Below are 20,773 nucleotides of genomic sequence, written 5' to 3' on the forward strand. Positions count from 1 at the left end.
GAAGCTGCTGCTGCTAGCTTGCAATACTATGCTTTCACCTGTTGCAGCATCAGAGAAGGCCTGTAGATTGCTTTGTTGTCACATTTTATTCTTTTTATCCTTGAAAATGGAATACTCATTGGAATCAGTTGTTGAGGAGGAATGGAGAATAAGACACTTCAGATCACTGATAATCCATCATTTGATCTAGAGCTCCCTTGAGATCTAATTCCATCAGGCTCTACTTTTCTTCTTCCAAAACTTCCTCCGTTCAATTTTCTCTTACCCTAAACTTTCATCCCTTTTTCCATTAACCCCTTTCCTTCCATCACTCTCTTATCTTTGCCTGGTGTATTGATATATCGTAATCTTAATCCATATACTTCCCTTAACTCAACAGTAAGCCAAATATTAAACCTACTCCTAACTTTGATTCTACCTTTAACTCCAGAGCCAACTCTTAGCATAGACCTCTATCAGTTTTAGTCTTAACTCTAACATTAATATTCAGACTAACCGTCAAGCTTGCAAAGTCATAAACCTATCACTAATCCAAATTAACTCTACATAATAATGCTCCATCTAGATCTGTTAATCATCAATTTAAAGGTAAGCCCTGTTCTACTATAACTTCTGGCCCAACTATACATCGCTTAAACCCTAACAATAGCCATAAACTTAACCCTAACTTTGTGAAATTTTCAAAATGTTTTGATACCATTTGAGAACAAATTTTGTAGATCCCCCATGTAGACTGAGAGCAGTGTGTAGTTGCAAGTGTTGGTACTGTGTTTTGCACATGATTGTTAGCTCAGTTTTGGTGAACAACTTGTTTAAATTTTCTCTTCTGATAATTGTGTCTATTTTTTTCTCTATGCAAATAATGTTAAAATTGCCTATTCATGAGTTTTAGCTATGTCCTGTTCATTTATCCTTTTTTTTTTTTTTGCTAAAAAATTGCTTATTCAACACTCAATCATTTTCAATCAATATGTGTGTGTAGAGATGCTTGGAGGGAAGGCAGTATGTCAAAAGGAGGAAGAGTTACTCATTCTTGGAACCATCATGCACCATGATGAGCATGAGCTATTCAAATTAAAAATAAGGCCACATAGAGCGTAGCTGAGATGATCCATGACCACTCAACCACAAGTCAACCACCAAAACATAATAGAGGCAAAGCAATATCAGCAGGACTGTCTTTGTGAGCCATAATGGATTGTACACATGAGAAAGCCCAGATGAGGTGGGTCTACAACTGACAGTCAACCCAATTATGGACAATCATATTTAGTGCTTATATTTTTAGCCACAGAATTTTAAGATGGTTTGTGATGTAGCATTAGCTAAACAGTACAAGATTCATATCCTAACCAGATTTTGTGACATTTTAAAATAGAATTCAGAAATTTCATAGATGAATGGGTACTTCCAAATGGATTTACATGTTCCTGCTAAGAGTGTGGGCAAGATTGGCCTTTCTCCAATCTCATTATGATAAGTTAAGGCCATTTCACCACAACTTCAGGAGACAACCACCCACTAAGTTAAATCACTGTTCCCATACACCACCCTCTATCTCAAGTTAGAACTGAAGGCTAAGTTCCACAGATCTCAAAATTTTCAAGAAAAGTCAAACTTCAGCTTTCATTGTATTATATTCTGATATTGCCTCTATTTCCAGAGACTAATTTCTCCCTTTTAAACTAACTAGCACCCCTGTAAATCAGCAGTCATATGTCTTCCTGTGTGGTAGTTACATTTTTAAATATGTGTTAATAAAAAATACTAAGAAAAAGAAGAATAAAGAAAAAGTTAAATATTTAATGCCACCCTAACAATTGTTTCCATCCCTTGGAAAAACTCCTAGCATAGTAAATGAAGCAAACATTACCATCATAAATACATTTATTATTTCCACATGGTGTGTGTATATGTAGCATGTGCAATTAGGTTTGCTTTCAAATTAGAAATGCTTTAAGTTTCACACAAAGGGTCATTTCTCTTTCATGAGGGGGCCCTGCCAGCCAATATTTTCTCACGGAAACTGGAGAGACCCAAAGCAACTCTACAATTGAGCTCCTTGGAGGATTAAGGTCATATCTTTGGTGCTTTCTTAGCTTCTTTTATTTTGTTTAAACCATGAAGGAATGTGTCTGTGTCTGATTCAGTGGGTTTCCAAGTCCTCGCCCAGCCATCTTTTCTTTTTCATATTTCCTAAGTTGTCTTAGTCCTAGAAGGACACTTCTCTTGCCCCTGTAATGTTTGCTTACCTAGAACATATGTTTGCAAGCTCCTTTAATTATAAAATGGTGGGCCTTACTGGAGTAGAAGGTGTTACCATAGGAGTCCTAGCAGAGTTAAGGATTATCACTGTGCAGCCACTCCCCATAGCACAGGAACACTAGCTATGCATTATATGTACTATTGTTTGGACAGTCTCTTTGTGACCAGAGAGTTCATCAACTTAATTTTCATACCTGTCAAAAAAGTAAGAATACCCACATAACATGATTACAATGATGATGCTAACTGATATTTTGAAGCTAAGGTAGAACTTAATAAATAGTAGGTTTTATCAGCAATAATAGTGTTACTGTAGGAAACCTCTTTTTGCAGTGAGATATTAGAAAGATATAAATTGCCTAGGCTGCCCTTTTAAATCTTACTTTACTAGCAAGCTATCACCAAATGAAATTGCAATGCAGAAGTGACAGTAGACATGGAGTTTTGGGAAAACCAAGCACTCTCTCTTTAACAAATCTCTGCCTCTCCTTCCCACCATGTTTTCATCTTTTTTTTTTTTTAGTACATTGCTTCGATTGCTCCACTTGTCAAAAGTATAAATGTATAAATGTCAGCCAAATGGCCAAGTCAAATTTCTATTTTCATATTGATACTGCCCCTATTTGACTATTAGTCACTACTATTATTTTTCACCATTTTAATCATTTTTAAGTGGTATTAGGTACAAGTTCACATTATTTTGCTAGCATGGATGCTATCCATCTCCTTAACGATTTATCAAAGTCCCCAGCCAAATGTTTAATGGAAAATAGTTCTTTAAATCCAATGCAGCATAGCTAAGACACGTGGCATAGCTTTTATCCGTCAGAACAGACTAGATTATATAGCAGTAGCAAATAGCTACAAAGCTCAGTCATCTACATAAATTAAGTTGTCAATTTATATAGCCTCACCCATTTGGTCAATCTTTTCTTCTGTGGGTTTTGGTCTTTATTCTCTCACCCAGCCTAATTGAGGCACATCTATCTTGATCATCAACCAGTTTCACTGTCGAATGAAAAGAAGTCATGGAAAGGTATATACTAGCTCATCAAGCCTCTGCTAGGAAACAACACTTAGCTCTTCTATTTCCAAAGAAACATGACCAAAGAAACATACATGGCCAAACCTGACATCACTGGGGTGGGAAAAGCATAAACTATCCAAGAGATGAGCAACACATTTTGGGGGATATAACCCGGGGCCTTACTTGAAATGCATATTTCAGATCTTCCCCCAAAGCTGCTAATCAGAATCTGCATTTTAACAAAACCTGAGGTGATTCAAGTGACATTAGAGAAACACTGAACTAACACACTACTCAAATATTTCTATACATCTTAAAAAAAATAAAAACTTTGGTATTGCTTGTTTTGCTAATTTCTCACCCAACTACTTTCTCTAATGCTTTTCATAGAACAGAGAAATACAGAACAGAATCCTTTGCTTCACTGATGAATTTATTAAACACACTTAACTTAAAGCTTAGGACAAATTATAAATATTTTCTGTCTCAGGTATAACCAGAAGGGATCTTTGGACTCTGTGTGGCCAAATAAGTCTGCTGACTAAATGGTAACCTTAGAAAATCCATGAGATATGCGGAGGGAGGTTTCTGCTAAAAAGATGTGCTATAAACCTTCAAGGTGACTGCTGTTCTAGTACCAAAGATTTGCAAAGGAAAGTAGGAGTAAAAGAACTGAGTCACAGATCTTCATGCCTTATGCTCTGTTTTTTATTTTCTTACATACTTTTTAAATCTTCGATAAATGCAATGACCAGAATTCTGGCTTTGGCAAAAATTCATATGGCTACTGGCAAGAATTGTTAAATGAAAAAGAACATATCCTGTTAGGCAAGATTCTGGAGAGGGGAAGGACTAAGTTTAAGAGCTTGTTTCTAATACTTAGATTCTTATTTAAGGACCCACAGAAGGTCAGTAATGAACAGATTATTCAGGAAGTCCATCACCCCTTAACTTTATTTCAGTTGAGGGAGGACGCTGCAAAAAAGGAAGAAAAAATATTGTTTCATGTTCAGACGAGAATACTAGCCTTCACTCTGATTTCCCAGTCACATGAGTTTAAAAGACAACTCATGTTTCTGTGCCGAGGACTCCAGAGAGTCGTATGTTTCAGAAGATTCTGCTATTGGCAAAAATCTGAGGAATTTAAAGAAAAAAATTATTATTTTTTTTTTAGTTTTACATATTTGGCTTTTGTTCAAGTTTGTCTTTGAACAAAATAGTCTACAAAAAGTGGACCTCATCATATTGTCTCAGCTTTACTTCCAGCGATGTCTAGTAGTATGGATATTGAGTTGATGGTCAAGAGGAGGAAAGTTTTTTAAAACTTATTTATTTATGCATACAAGTACTGGGGTAAAGGCCAGAGGTGCAGGGACGAGAGGATTCATAAGAGACAGAGTGGGGAACAGAACAAGAGGACTGACAGAAGAACTCTGCTGAGGGGAGCAGGGGGCAAGACAGGAGATGTCTGCCGCGTCACATGGCCTGTGATTGAACTCGTGCTACATTGGCCTGGATAGCTTCATAGTGCTGCATTTTAACCCCTTGCACCACCAGGGAGGCCCCAAGATGAGAAACTTTGTATCTGCTATACTTACTGGAAGAAAATGCATTTAACTAGGTTATTGTTTTATTTCCTAACCCCTGTGTCTTTATTTAGAAATAGGACCACTGCTAAGATAACTTGTCAAATGAAAGTGAATGCATACTGGGGTGAGATAGGATCCCATTCCAATATTACCTGGTGCTCTTTAGAGAAGACAACCAAGTGACTACAATACTGATATAGGGGAAATTTTCCAGTGAAGCCAAGGGCAGAAATTGAAGTTATGAAACAAGCCTAATTATGTCAAAGATAGTCACAAAAGCACTAAACACCAGGAAGAGGCAAGGAAGGATTCCTTTACAAGTTTCAAAGAGATCTGACTTTGGAATCCCAGCCTCAATATATATGAAAAAAAAAAAAATTCTGTCGCTTGAAGAACCCAGTTTGTGGAACTTTGTGGAACAACCCTAATATACTAGTGTACTGTATGTATTAATTATTGACTTTACAGGCAAAAGGAACTTGGTATTTTCAGTTGAAGATCTCAGATTTTTATTCCTCTTTCCTTGTTGTTAAAATGACTTCAGTTAAGCTACTTGGTGAGTCATTACTGAGGTTTTAGAAGGAAGAAAATAAAGAAGACCAGGCATTGAACCCTTAGCCATAAGTCCTCACTGCCCTTTATATTCTCTCTAGTTTAAAATCAAACCATGTAGGTAATTTTTGACCGTGAGAATCACATTACTTTCAATTACTTTGATATTCAGCTTTTATAGATAAGAAGGAGCAACTGGAAAATAAGGGGGGGTTCTTGTTTTCAAAAAGGTTGGAAATCCCTTTTGGGGACTCTAAATGGTGATAAATTTTAAACACTAACTGTTTGTATGTTGGTGTTAATACTTGTAAATATTCTTCTTAGTCTGTGGGGTAAATGCTTTTACATTTTTTGGCATAAAAATTGTTGACATGGTGTCAAAATATGTGGAATAATCCTGATTGTGACCCTGATTATTAATTATCCTCTCTGAGTCTGTCACATCATGTACAATGGAAGTCGTAACCACCCTGTGCCCTGAAGTAGTCATTTGTGTAACATACCCAGTAGGGTGCCTATCTCCTAGAAAGTTCCCAATAAATAGTAACAGCCATCATTATTCCTACCAGCCTTATAAGGTAGAGTCAACAGATAATTAAATTTCTCATCTGTCCAAAATGAGCAAAATATGTTCAGTAGAAGTAAAAGGTTTATTTATTTCTGCACAGGAATTTAGTGTCTGAATCAGAGTTGAAGTCCTAGTCTCTCATTTTCTGTTTCCAGCCCCAGTCATGCCAAATCACTTGGTAACAATCCTGTATGATAAAAAGCAAAAACAATTCATCATGTACGTAATGTAATATTTATGGACCACCTCCTTTGTGCAAAGCATTGTGTTAGGCATTGTGGTGACAGTATTGCATATTAGGCAAATGAAGAAGCTTCAGCAATCATACAAGTAAGCTTTGATTTCTTCTTGCTCTCTCCAGATATCTGAATGACAAAAAAAATTAACTTTCTCAATTCCTGATTGATCATGTTTAAAATAGGAATATTATTTTATTTCTCATTAAAACTAATTTTTAGTAAGACAAAAATATGTAAAGTCAAGGTAAGTCTCATCAGCCATTCTTATTAATGTTATTTTCTATGCTTGCTAGTTATTCTTATATCAAAGCACTTATAGTTTGGTAGGGATATAACACATCAACATGAAACAACAAGTGAGGGTAGAAAGAAATGAACGCTGGTAGACAGAATCATTATGATTAAGTATTCTGTTGAAGTAGGTGCTTCAAAACTTTTGATACCTAAAAATTTTCTTGAGGAAATAGCAATTGAAGTAGGCCCTATAATATAGGTAATTTTGATCAAATGGGGGCTGATGGAGACTTTAAAAGATTCTTTTTTTCATAAAGAATCTTTTCATATTGGGTATGGGTTAGGTTCAAGAATCCATAGAGTAATATTTATGATATAAAAATATTTTACAAATGGGTAAACTGAGACATTAGGAAGCTGAGAAGTTGTTTATGGTTATGTTTTTTAAAAGATGTGAAAATTGGAAAATAAGTCTTAGTTGTCCTTTTGTGTCTTATTTCCAAACCCAAAGCCTTCATCAAACATTGATCCCTAGGAAGTATCTTCTGGCACGAAGAATAACTATATCGTACCTTTGCCTAATAGAGTGTTGTAGGACTTTAAAAGGTCATGAAATCTTTATCAAAACACAATACTTGGGATCATGTTCTACCATTTTTCACTGCAGAATCAAACATGCTGTAAGAAGAGGGTGAGATTTTTCCTGCCATTGGCCAATGTAATTACTCTTGTTCCAAACCCCAATAGGGTAGGGATCTCAGTCATCTTTCACTGTCCTTCAAAGCCCCTAACAAGTGAAAGAAATTTGCCTTTTTCCTCTTCATGCATCTGGGTCCACCTGTGAAAGCCAAACAGATGAGTTTCTAATATCTTAAATGCAAATGTTTGCTGTTGGAAATGTCATATATGTGCAACATGTCCCACAAGGGTTGGAGGGATACTTTGGGCCCAGAGTGTGCAGAGACATCCTTTTGGGTGGAGATTTCTAAACAATCCATGTGTGTACTAAGAAGTGAAACTGGAAAGGATTTTCTCTAAATACTAGAAGCCTCCATAGAAGAGCTGGGTGGTGGGAATTGTGTGGGGAGAGCCATAAGAAGGTAGAATGCATTTGGAGATTAATGTGCACATCAGTCAAGCCCTGTAAGGAAAACCAAAGTCAGACCAGTTATTTTCACATAAAGTATCCAACATAGGAAATTGAGAGGTATGAAGTGGCAAAACAGGGAAGTAAAGCAGGAAGCCCTCTCTTAGCACTGGGGGAAGAATGAGAAATTGGCTATTTAGCATGTACAAGCGTGCATAAAGGCCCTTTGGAGATCTGCAGCCCAACCTCTGAGGTATGGTGCCTTGCAAAGGAAACTGAAACCTCAGAAACACAAAAAAGTGAGTATGTCAAGTTAGTACACTGAGACTGGTTGGTGCTGGTAGATGGAAGGGCTGCAGAGAGCCGTTCATGGGAGTGCAAAGAACCTGGAAACCAACTGGCAGTCTTGAGCTTTCATGCATGGCCCCATTCCAGGCTATTGACTCAAAATGTCAGAGTGGGCATCCCACGCAGTTATGTTTTTAAACAATATTTTCAGTTGCTGATAGCCATCATGTACACAGGTGGGCCTACAGTACCCTTAGCCTCATTCCCAAACATTTGAGAATGTTCCAAACTGTACTAAACTGATAAATGTTCTATGAATTGTCTTCAGACATCTTGACCTTTTCAGCAATTGGTAGTATAGATATTTGAATGTTTACCAGCCATAACTTTTCTCAGTAAATGCTGAATAACACTATCTGTCTAGGTCAGCTTGCCAACACTTTATTTCCAGTGCTTGCATCAACCTGGTGAATTAGCCAGGGGTAACTAATTATTCATTCACTCAATGCCCACTATATGCCAAAAAAAAAAAAAGCGCTAGGAGCAAACATCCAATTTGAATAAAAGTCAACATCACCTTGGCCTCTATGCAAATTTCATCTATTAGGAACTAGAAATTTATAGCTAAATACATTAATCAACATACAACTGTAAAATTAGGTAAGTCTTAGGGTGAAGAAGAGTGTCATTAAAGACCATCATGGTTGATTGGTGGCTATCAAGGTGGCCCTTTGCAATGATTCTACTCTGTTTCGTTCACAGTGACAAACCATCTTGCAGCATGACTGGAGCTCCTTATGATAAAAGGTAAAATGTATTTTTTTCATCATTTTTAATCTGAACTGGTCTGTGACATGCATTAGCCAGCAGAATATTGTAGAAGCAATGCTACAAAAGTTTCAAAGGTGTGTCTCCCTCTTGCCATTACTTTGTGAACAAGCTCAGACTATTTTGTTGGAGGATGTGAACTGGGATGTGAGCTGGAATGGTTTGTCCGTGTGGATGAGAGACCTCATGGAGCAGAGGTGGACTCTGAAGCCTTTCTAAGTCAGATCCCTGAGCATCTGGTCACAGATCTATAAATGAGCTCAGCTAACACTGAAACAGCTACCTCCTAAGTCGAGACCAAGCATCATGAGCTTAAAAAATGGATATTGCTTTTAAATAATTAAGTTTTAGGTTGATTTGTTACACAACATAAGGAATTGGTAGAAGTAATTGATGTGAAGGAATATCTGTGCTTCGAGATGAGTTTCTGAATTATCTGATTTCCATACTAAGTGGGAGCCTTCTAGGTCTTTCATAACTTTGATCTAGTTTGTAAATTTATACAAAGGCATTTTACAATGCTGCATGCTATGAGGAACTTATGGCAGTGCAAATGATTCTTTTTTATAGACATATAAATAAATTATGTATGTGTACCATTACCATAAAGGGAGTCATATGATATGTGTTCATTTTTTTTACTGACTTCCTTAATTTGCCATACTATTTTTGAGATTTATTCATGTTGTAGCATGTACAGATATTTCATTATGTTCTATGACCAAATAATATTCCATTGTATAGATAGCTCCACATTTTGTTTATCTGTTTAGTTATGATGAATACTTCTGCTATGCATACAAGTGTATAAAATTTTGTGTGGACTTACGTTCTCATTTCACTTGGGGCTACATTTCTGAGTAGAGTTGCTAAACTAAATGGTAAAACATGTTTGACCTTTGAAAGAAGTTCCAAATTGTTTTTCAATATGCCTGCACCATTTTACCTTCCCACAACAGTGTCTGAGCACTCCAATTTTCTACATTTATACCGACACTTGCTATTGTTTGTCTTTTTTTTTTCAATGATAGCCAACCTAATTTATATGAGTTATCTTGAGGTTTTGATTTGCATTTAACTAGACTTGTGATATTGAACATTTTTTTTATGTACTTGTTGGTTACTTGTATGTCTTTTTAGGAGAATGATACTTAATCCTTTGCCCATTTTATTATTGAATTGTTTGACTTATTATTATTTAGTTGCAAAAGTTATTCATATAATCAGGGTACAAGTGCAAATTGAATAGATGATTTGAAAATATGTTCTCAGACTACAGATTGTGTTTCACTTTTTCTTTTATTAGTTTGATACATGAAACGTTTTAATTATGGTTACATCACATTTTCGGTGTCCTTTTATTAAAATACTCGTGATATCATGTATAACACCATGCTTATCAAGTTGAGTTTTTCATGAGATATTTTTGTGTATGGTATGAGAGGAGGGTTATAAATTCCTTCTTTTCTGTTTAGACATACAGTCATCATCATATCACTTGATGAGAAGCTCATTCTTTTCGTTATCAAGCTATTTGGCCACCTTGTTAAAATTGATATACTATAAATGCTAGAGTTTATACTGGATTCTCAGCTCTGCTCCTTTGATTTTTACACCTATCCTCCATGATAAGACCATATTTAGATTTCTGTAGCTTTGTAGTAATATTTAAAATAGGAAAGTGTGTGTCTTCCTTTTTTTTTTTAATTTTTCTTTGATTATTCTGGATTCCCCACATTTCCATATGAATTTTAGTATTAGCCTATCAAGGTTAGCAATATGCCAGATGAGATTTTGATATTTTGTTGACTCTAGCTCAATGTAAAAATTGAGCCAAGTTGTAATATCTGCCTATTTCCATGATTTAAAATGCCCTGAAATGTTTAATGTGGATTCATTTTAAACAGTTATGAAAATTATTCCTTCTGGAATATTGTTATGAACACCAGACATTTCATTTTGGAGTATCACAGGGCTCATCCCTAGTCTTTCAACATTCTCTACACTCTTTTTCCTAAGCAGTGTCATTTACACCCACAGCTTCAATTACTCTCAATCTATACATCAGTGCCTCTCATATTTTTTTCTCTATCTAAGTTCCCATTGTCCAAGTTCCAGACATAGAGTCTCAATTCTACCTGCCTACTCAACATCTCCACTTACATATCTCAAAGGCACTTGTAACTCAACAGGATTGAGCTTGAATTCATTCCTTCAGCTCCCTGGCTTAGATTCTATTCTACTGTTGATCTTGATGTCATTAACAGAGAACATCTTCTACTAGGTTGCACAAGCCTAGGAATCGCTGCTTATCTTCCCTTCCTCTCACCTCCTTCTCTGATCAGATTCATCTTCTAAATATCCCCCCAGCCAGTTCAGTTCTTTTTATAGCTACTGATACTCCAAGCTACCATTATATTCCTCAGGCCATTGTAATAGCCTTCCAACTGGTTTTCTTTTTTCACCATGATTACTCTTGCTTTGTTTTCATCATCAGATTTCAAAAATCAAGTCTAATCATGTCAGCATGCTTACAAACTTGTAATGGCTTCTGTATCTCTTGAATCTTGTTAACGTTCGGGTAAAGATTTAACTCCTTCTTATATCTATAAGGCATGGAAAGTTTGTTCCTTATTTACCCTTCTACCCTGTCGCAAACCACCCTCCCCTTCTATCAATTATCTTAGTCTTCATTCATTTTATTGAATATAAAATTATCCCTGTTGCATCTTCTTTTCTATCTATCTAAACCATCTATTATCCAGTTCTCTGTCTCCTTAACCTCTGTCTCTTTTGGATAGCTAGTAATTTTTATAGGAAATGATTCACTGAATTTCCTTTGAGGCAAAGTTTTGTTATATGCATTTAGAGAACAATGTCCTTTTCCTTAGAGCACTGATGAGTCTTTAAAACATTTATTTCAGTGGTTATTTGGTTATTACTTCTCTCTTAACTGGAACACAATCTTCATAAAATAAAAAATATAAATAGTAAATGTGAAATGGCTAAGCATTTTTTTCTTGCAAATAAGACATAAAACTTAAATTATTCTGTAAAAAGAACATTTTGGACTGATGTAACTGTTAAGCTAGGTGTTCGAGTTGCAGTTTCAAGTCCAGATTCAGCTATACAAATAATTTTTCTCCTCAATTCTTGGCCTGGCTTTCTTTCACATCAACTTTGTTTTCAGAAAACATCTTGCCTTCTGCCAGAAAGAGGGCTGGGGATCCTTTCTGGTGGTGCAGCGGGTTAGGACATAGCACTGCAAGCTGGCCACAGCTGCTTCAGGGTTGAGTTTGATCCCCGGCCCAGAGGTGATCCACATGGCGTGGCAGACAACTCCTGACCCGCCCTATTCCCCTCAGCAATGTACTTCGTCAGTCAGCCTGTTCTGCTCCCCTCTCTGTCTCAGGTGAAGCCTCTCTGCCCCTGCACCTCTGGATTGTACCCCAGTTCTGTATGAATAAGTAGATCTTTTAAAAAAGAAGAAGAAAAAGAAAGAAAAATGGCTGAAACCAGTTCAGACTTGAGTTCTACTACCGTAGGTACCCTAAAAGAAAATGTTTCCCCTTCTTAATAGTTTTGGAGAAACTTCAGTCTGCCGCTCAGTGACATTGATTTGGTCACTCCCACTCTGAACAACTGACTGTGGTTAGGGATACATTATTGCTTCCAGAGTCAGAGACTGGAGTCGGGCTCATCAGGCTCATGCAAGCAATGTGAGCAAGATTTTCAGAAAGTCCCCCCCCCCAAAACAAGAAAAGGGAGAGGAAAAGATAAAAGCACTGGAGAGAAAACAGAAAATGCCAGCAATCTGCCACATAGTATCTAGCATCACTTTTACCTAATAATTATTAGCCCAGTGAACAAAGCAAGTAAGACACAGTTAAAGTCAGGAAAAGAGCTGATGAAAAGAAATGAGGGTGAAGGAGCTTGATTGAATGAATGAACTTGAACCCCATATCCATAATTTATTGCAAGGGTAATCACAGGTAACATACTTAAAAACCTTGATCTTCAGTTTTTCATCTGAAGATGAATAGTAGGCTACAGTGACAATAATCCCTAAGAATCAGGGATTTTGAAAGACATGTGTACTACTAATAAACGTAAAGTCTGTACAATTGACTAGCACAAAACAAGGGTACAATTTTTTTTTATCCCAATCTGTTTTCTTCTTCTTCCAAACTTTATTACTGCCTGTGTCATTTCTTACTTCTCCATTCTTTTTTGAGGTGGAACTTAAATTGTCTGGATATGAAGCCCTATTTTGCTAGTTTTTTCCTGCTGAAATCTAAACATTTGCCTATGAAACAGGAAAAAAAAGAGAGAAAGAGAGAGAGAGAGAAAGGAGAAAAGGCCTAACTTTAAGAACAAGTGGGGGAAATGAGTCAGATGAGTTTGACAGGTCTACCCTGCATCTTTCTTTCCACACCGCCCTGTAGAACCTTGAGCCAATAATATTCTTTCTATTCAATTCACACCTGGTTCTCAGGGAGCTATAGCTCAGAGTTAGCACAATGAACTTGGCTGTATTGTTCGCTTACCATTTCTTCCTGCTCTTCCCCTGAAACTGCATTTCAATCAATTGCTAATGTCAGCGTAGGAGTCATAATCCTGGTTTAGCGGAGCTACAAGTTACCACATCTCCATGGGTCAGAGAAAAAAGTTTGACTCTCTAAGGGAGTATATCCAAAAGCCAGACAAAGCTTTCTGTTTTCTCCCAGGCTGTGAGCTATACGACAAGCTCCAGTCCAATCAATCCCATAAACAAACTTCTTTCTTGTCAGGGGAAGAAGTTTATGCTGCGGCTAGAAGCCCGCCAGGTGATGAAGTTCTCTTAATTAATGTGTCCCCATTTTGAAGTAATTTGTCCAAATGTAGCAGACATTAGGAGTCTAGCCTGACATTCACCACCCACAACAGACCTGTACCTAGTGACTTTTTCATTAAATGACTTTTTTTCTTGTGAAATTTGAGACTGTATCCAGTCTAGACTATATATTTATATATCTATATCTATATATATATATTTACCATGTTATCAAACAGATCACCATGAAAATAGTGTTAGGATAAAGAGCTCAGGAGAGAGACAGCAACAATACTTGGAGACAGGACAAGGGATAATCTTTTCATTTCCTGGTAATGTGGGATTACCATCTCTGCGAAGCCTCTAAGCACCCCTGTATAGGCCTTGTTATACCAAGTGCTTCTCAGTTTCAGTTTTTCCGCTACAGATAGGCCAGTCAGCCTCATCAACAACAATCCAGGAGTGATAAGTTAGCATTGTTAGAGAGTGCTATACTGCCAGGCAGCTGCCATAAACTTGTCTCACTGCTATCATGTATTTTAGTTAGTATACTGAATATGGGAAATATTGGAGGAAGGAGCAGTTTATCAACCAGGGAGCTTAAGGCCAGAAATGAATAAAATTTAAAACAATTTCTATTTTTTTTTTAGATTTATTTATGCATACAATAACTGGGGTACAGACAGGGGAGCAGAGGAGGAGACAGGAGAGATCTGCTGTGCCATGTGGGTCACCTCCCTGGCTGGGGATTGAACTCGTGCTGCAGTGGCTGTGGATAGCTTCATAGTGCTAAGCTTTAACCCACTGCACCATGAAGGAGGGACCACTATTTCTATTTTAGAGGCATTCCTAGTCATACATAAATAAAGAATTTGAATTGAGTTAGAATGAATGCCTTTTACCCATATCAGGTTCAATTCCTAAGTGATACTATATCCAGCTGCTCTTAAAGAATAACTGGTTATCCAAAGCCCATTTCCAAAAAGGATGTACAACTGAAAAGAGCATTTATGCAAGGAGTGGTCATGGCACTAAAAATAAAGTTGAAACATTAAATTTATTGACAAATTGTAAGAACTGCTTTTGCTAAATTAATGCCCAAATGTGTTATGAAATTTGGCGTAAGAGCTGATTGTGAGCTAGCAGTGAAGTTCTGGAAGAGTAATTCTCACTTATTTCAACTTATTTTTCAAAGCTACCGTGATCTATCTAAAGAATCTATGGTAAGGCATAATTCATTTTGTCTGGCTAATGGAATTTTTAAACAATTCACAACATGCCTAGCCTTCACCAGTCTTCATTAGGTTGCATCTGCCATTCCTGAGTCTTAGAATACCAATTGAATAATATAGATACTTAGATGTGGTGTTTATTAGCATGATAATTAAACTATGATAAGTAACTGATATTTATTTGTACAAAGCCGTGTAGAACAAAAAGTTCTTTGTTCACATTCCCACTTGTCACACACAAGCACTCCAGTCAATTAATAATGGACATATTTATTGTCACACAGCACTCAGTATTCAAGTGTTAAAAACATAGCACGTGGGTGTCAGATGGCAGCAATGCAAGGGTGGGCAAGGACTCACAGGCTTGTCAACATCTCATTGGCCAAAACATGTCACGTAGTTGAGTCAGAAGACAGAATGAGAAAGAGCTACAAAATCCGACCAACCTTGGTAGGCTGGGAGATGCCAGGACAACCTTGTAGCCCTAAGTAAAGATGGTCCCAGGTGGAAACAATCTGAATCTTGATATAAGGGAATGGGAGAAAAGGTAATCTGATGTGTCCAGATAAACTTCAGGAGGATGCAAAGTGAACAAGAAGTAACCTGTACTTCAGATGCTAAAATCTCAGTTTCTATTGCTGAGTAACTAACTTGTTTATTTGCTGTGATCTTAGCCCTAGATCACCTATTGGGACAAATAAATCATTTTCTAGGTTATTTCATGGTATGTTTTGTTGACCTCTATTTGTATATATTTGTGTGTTGGACTTTTGTTCAGTAAATCTATGTCTGTTGTAGAAAAATCACAGAAAATTTGTGTGATTGATTCTGAGACCTACTACAGTATAACCTGTGTGATGCTGGAAAGTTAAATTTTCAAAGTAATCTCTTCTGAGAGTTGAGGTAATCACACCTACTTTGTGTGGTTACCATGAGGCCCTGAGAAGCCTATGTGATAATAGTTCATTTTCTCTTAAATTATAAAACTCCCGGCCCTCCCTGGTGGCGCAGCAGGTTAAAGCACAGCACAAAGAAGCTTAAACCACTTCCGCATGAGTTCGATCCCCGCCTGCCCCGGAGGTGACCACATGGCGTGGCAGACCTCTCATGACCCGCCTGCTGCTCCCCTCAGCAGTGTACTTCGTCGATCTGCCTGTTCTGCACCCCACTCTGTCTCTGGTGAATCCTCTCACCTGCCGCATCTCTGGCCTGTACCCCAGTTCTGTACGAGCATTGAGTCAGTGGTTCTTAGAGCTGGCTAAGGAATTACCATTTAAAAAAAAAAAAAAAATTATAAAACTCCCTGGAAACACAAATTATCATTAGTATTCATCTGAAGCTGCAAAATCACAAGAAACATTGACTTGTTCTAGTTCTTGAAAGAAGCTTACTGGACTTGAGCAAGAATGTTGTATGCAGAACTGCAGGTTCTTCAAGTTCAGAGGCAGGAGAAAGTCCTGCATTAAGTGCTCATGTCCTACAAAGGCCAAGTTCTCCTTCTTGAGGTTTACAGGTTCTTTCATTTATCCTCAACCCCCCCTCCCCAACAACCTCTGTCTCCACTATTCAGAACTGCCCAAAGGTCATGGTCTGAGTCTAGGCACACAGCTTCTCCTAGGTCTGGAATCTTCTTACTTCCTTGCCAAGCCACCTGTACCTCCCCATGCCAGGAGGCAAGTTGCTCCTCCACACCAGGGTCTGGCTTCCAACCTCGCATTTTTGGGAAAACCTCCACTGCCTCTCCTCCCACCCTCCAGGCAGAGTTAGTCATTCTCTTCCTGGGCTGGAACAGGACCTTATACATTCTTCTGACAATACTTCATTTATTTTGTTTACATGTCTGTCTCCCCAATAAGATAGTGAGCTCCTGGGAACAAGTCTGTGTTATTCCTCTCCACCCCTCGCACTCAGTCCGGTACCTAGACTGTTAACAAAGAATTTCTCTGAATTTTCTAGCATGTGTTAAGAGAATTGATAGTTTTGATTAGAGCAAAGAATTTCTGTCTTTGAAGACTATTGACGGACATATGATATTGTCAAGTAACTACAATAAAAAGAAAATGTATTTCCCTTAAATACAACTCCCCTTTCCAGAATGGTGTAAACCTTAGCATTGAGTCAGTGGTTCTTAGACTTTATGAGTATCTACATCAACTAGGAAAACTTGATAAAAGAGCTGGCCTAAGGAATTACCATCTTCACTTCAGAACCCACACATGTGTATTCCCAGAAACTTCCATAAGTGAAGTGATACATACTGGTTTTGAGAACTATTGCATTTTAAGAACTATTGCATAAGTCAGGCCAACCTGACTTATAAATTGCTAGTTCCTATTGCTTCAAATGTTTCCTGTTGTCAAAAGGAACAGAAACAAAACCTCCCATTCAGAAAGCTGTGTGCCCTCTCCCCACCTGGTTTTCGGGGCCCAGGCTGTCCCTGGGGGGTTTCTGTTGCCTTTCTTATCGCTCAGAGGCCTTTGATCAGGAGCTTCTTCATTTTGGCTCATTCTTCACTTCAAAGCCAGGAAACCTGATCAGCTTTTCCCTCTTCTCCTCACCCAGGGCCCAGTGGGCCCCACAGCAGGCTGGTCACTCAGAAAGTCTGTACAGACTGCCTTCGGCATTTTGCTAGAGGCCAGAGGCCATTCTTTTGTACTGCACTCCTGTCTGCTTCTTCCCTATGCAACTGGTGCCAGAGAGAAACCCAGAGAGGAAATATGACCTTGTTCTAAGCCCGCCGCCGTGGGTGTGGAGTAACCACATCAGGGTGCAGTTTTAGGAACAGTTTTGTAGTGTTCCAGCTCCTAGTCCCTGAGGCAAGTCTTCCTGAGTTACACAGCAAAGGTTCTTTAGAGAAGAATCACTTGGAGCTTCCAGAATAAATCTCCTTTTATCTGAGCCACAAAAATTAGCTCCCAGGTGAAACTTTGATTAGAGGAAGATGATGGATGATTTGGCTTTGTGAATCCGAGTTACTACGGATTCCTTGGTAAATCACTTCACGTCAGAAGAGCAGCCTATGCTATGGTAAGAGGCCTTTTCAAAACCGGGTTCATCAGTATACCATAGCCAGATTTCCCCTTCCCTGAAGTACCCAAAGAATGAACTTCAAATTGTTTTAAAATGAGTACAAGTGAATCATGAGGTCAATTGTTTTAAAATGGGTACAAGTGAATCATGAGGTCATTTTAAAAAGTAGTTTTGAGATATAATTCACTTACTTTAAAAGGTCCCATTTATATGTGTGTGTGTGTGTATGTGTGTGTGTATATATATGTGTGTGTATATATATGTGTGTGTGTGTATAAATATATATACATATATTTATATATATGTATATGTGTGGGCTAAAGTAGATTTTTATTTACTTTAAAAATGTATTTATTTATTTTACATGATTGCACCCTTTTGGAAAGTGTGTGATTTCTCCCCTCATGTGTAGTCCCTACAGTTCTCTCGTCACCACATCACCTATGATCCATCACCATAGTTTCTTGTGCTCTTCCCTCCCCTGTTTTTACCTCCCCATCCCTTGTTGTGTGTCTTTCAGTGTCCCCACTTGAAGCACAGACCTCAAAGCAGGAGTCCCTAGACCAATGGAACGAGAGTCTGATGCCTGTTGTTTTCTATTTCTTTCTTTTTATTGAGCTAACATTGGTTTATAACATGCCTACGATTTAGAGGCCTAGCATCTGCATTTTAACATGATACTCAGGTGATCCCTATACACATTAAATTTCAAAAATCTGCTGCAAAAGATGGTAACGTCCCATGGAGACTGGGAACACTGAGCTACAGAGCTATAACGGGTTTGCCCAGTAGCCCAGGATGAGTAGTAGGAAACATAGACTCTAGATAAGTAGAAGTTCCTTTTGTCTGAGTTAACATCTTACACGATGTTAACTCACGCAATTCAACTTCTTTTTCCTTTTGTACTCATTTTTTTGTTTTTACCATTTCTTTACAAATGATATCATTTCAGTGTACAGCTCCACACTGCATAAGTACAAGTGATTCTTTCCTCCACCACCAATTCCAGTGCCAGTATGCCACCACATCGACTCCTCCACCTTTCCCTTCTGCTTCCCTTCTAACCCGTCTAGTAACCACCATATTTTTGCAGCTTGAGTTAATTTTTGCTGCATTTTACCAGTTGGCTTTGGCTATATGGATTCCACAAATGAGCAATGCTTCCTGTTCCATCCACATTGTAGCAGAAGGTAACACTTCATCTCTGATGACAACTAAACACTATTCCATTGAATATGTATACCACAACTTCTTTATCGAATCATCTATCGGGGGTATCTAGATTGATTGTGTATCCGGTTTATTATGAATAATGCTGCTATCAACATAGCAGCATATGTCTGTGAGGTATGTTTTCCTGTGGTGATTAAAATAGAAGTGAAATTATTGGATCAACTATTTCTATGGGTGGTTTTTTCGGGAATTTCTACATGATTTGCCATAGAGCTATGCCAGTTTACAGCTCCACCAATCGTGCAGATCCCTGCCCAAGCTTATTTTCATTCTTTTTGATATAGGCCATTGTCACATCTGAGAGGTGGTATCTCACTATGATTTTGATTCACATTTCCCTTATAATAAGTGATTTTGAACACTTTTTAATGTGCCTGTGTGTGTGTGTTTTTCTTTTTTATTTTATAACAGTTTATTTTTATATTTTTTTGTACATTTTTTTTTCATCTCAATTGTAATCCCCACCAGTTTCCCATCACCAAGTCACTCGTGTGCCATCACCACTGTGCATGTGTTTTTGGAGAAGTATCTATTTAAGATTGTTACCACGGTTTTTATTGAGTTTTTTTGTGTAACTGTTGAGCTCTAGGTATTCTTTTTTTTTTTTTTTAATTACTACCATTCAGATATGTGATGTGTAAATAGCTCTTCCCTGTCATTAGGGTACCTTCTTGTGCATGTAGTAGTTTCTTTCACTGTGTAAAAGTTTTTTAGTTTTTGGAAACCTGGAGGCACACACAAAAATAAATGAGTAAATATAGATCATTATTTATCACCATAATTAAAAATTAATTTAAAAGTAATTAATGACTTAACCATAAAATCAAAAGTCACAAAATAAGTAGGAGTAAACACAGGTCATGCATTACTACACATTGACCCCAGATGTATTTGGGAACTCAATTCCAATGGCAAAGGAAACAAAAACCAAAATAAACAAATGGTAGCAACACAAACCAATTTATTTTTCATCTTGGCCTCTCCACTTATAAATCCACCATCATATAGGGTAACCATGAATGTAAAGAAATACAAATTTCAGTTTGATCACTTGGATGAAAAATATGGGAAAGATCATTTCACATATTATCAGAACCCCATTTAATGAAATCACCGCTGATTCTGTGGAACAAGACCAGAATTTGCAGGGGAATCTAAAACATGAAGAATCTCATTAGTGCTATGAGGACCCTGATTTAATTTACCCTGTTAGCTAAAGCTGTCTGTCTCCTAATTGCTGATCAAGACAAAGACAAGTCTTGTCCACCATAAGGAGACATGAAACATGATGGACAATAAGCCAAGTGATTTACATTGAACTTATTTGTGCCTATGAACTGCAATGAGTGACTGATGCAGTTTCATACAGAAAAAAAAAAATGAATTGAATATTCCATGTGGTTATCTATCTGAAAATCTGTATAGAACTTTACATACTTAATATTGGTAGGGGCAGGTGGTGGATTTATAGCTCTCAGTCTGGGCACATTTAAATGTACTTCAATCACTTAAAGAAATGATTACGAAATAGTTCCCAACTTCATATAGCACACATGTTAAATTCCTAAAATTTCCATCTAAACAACAAAATGTTTTAATATTTGAAATTCTCACTCTTCCCAAGATGTGAGTGGACAGTGCTCTCCACCTCAGACTAGGCATTTACCATCTACATTATCTGACTTATAGCTGCTCAATAGTCCAAGTATTACAAAATTTTCCAAGATACCATTAGTACTTTCAAATGGCCATAAACCCACCAACTTTAATTTGTTACTGAAATTATTT

General features: G+C 37.5%; 1 long non-coding RNA gene across 1 annotated transcript in view; it reads left to right on the forward strand.

Moving 5' to 3' along the window:
- Positions 1 to 20,773, forward strand: part of LOC105853954 — a 310,503-nt gene that overhangs the window by 195,228 nt on the left and 94,502 nt on the right. Inside the window, exon 3 of the long non-coding RNA XR_001145691.1 lies at positions 8,612 to 8,656. This is a non-coding gene — a long non-coding RNA (uncharacterized LOC105853954). The remainder of the gene's footprint in view (positions 1 to 8,611; positions 8,657 to 20,773) is intronic.

Source organism: Condylura cristata, unplaced genomic scaffold, assembly GCF_000260355.1.
Source record: "Condylura cristata isolate star-nosed mole 26May11 unplaced genomic scaffold, ConCri1.0 scaffold00022, whole genome shotgun sequence".
NCBI lineage: Eukaryota > Metazoa > Chordata > Mammalia > Eulipotyphla > Talpidae > Condylura > Condylura cristata.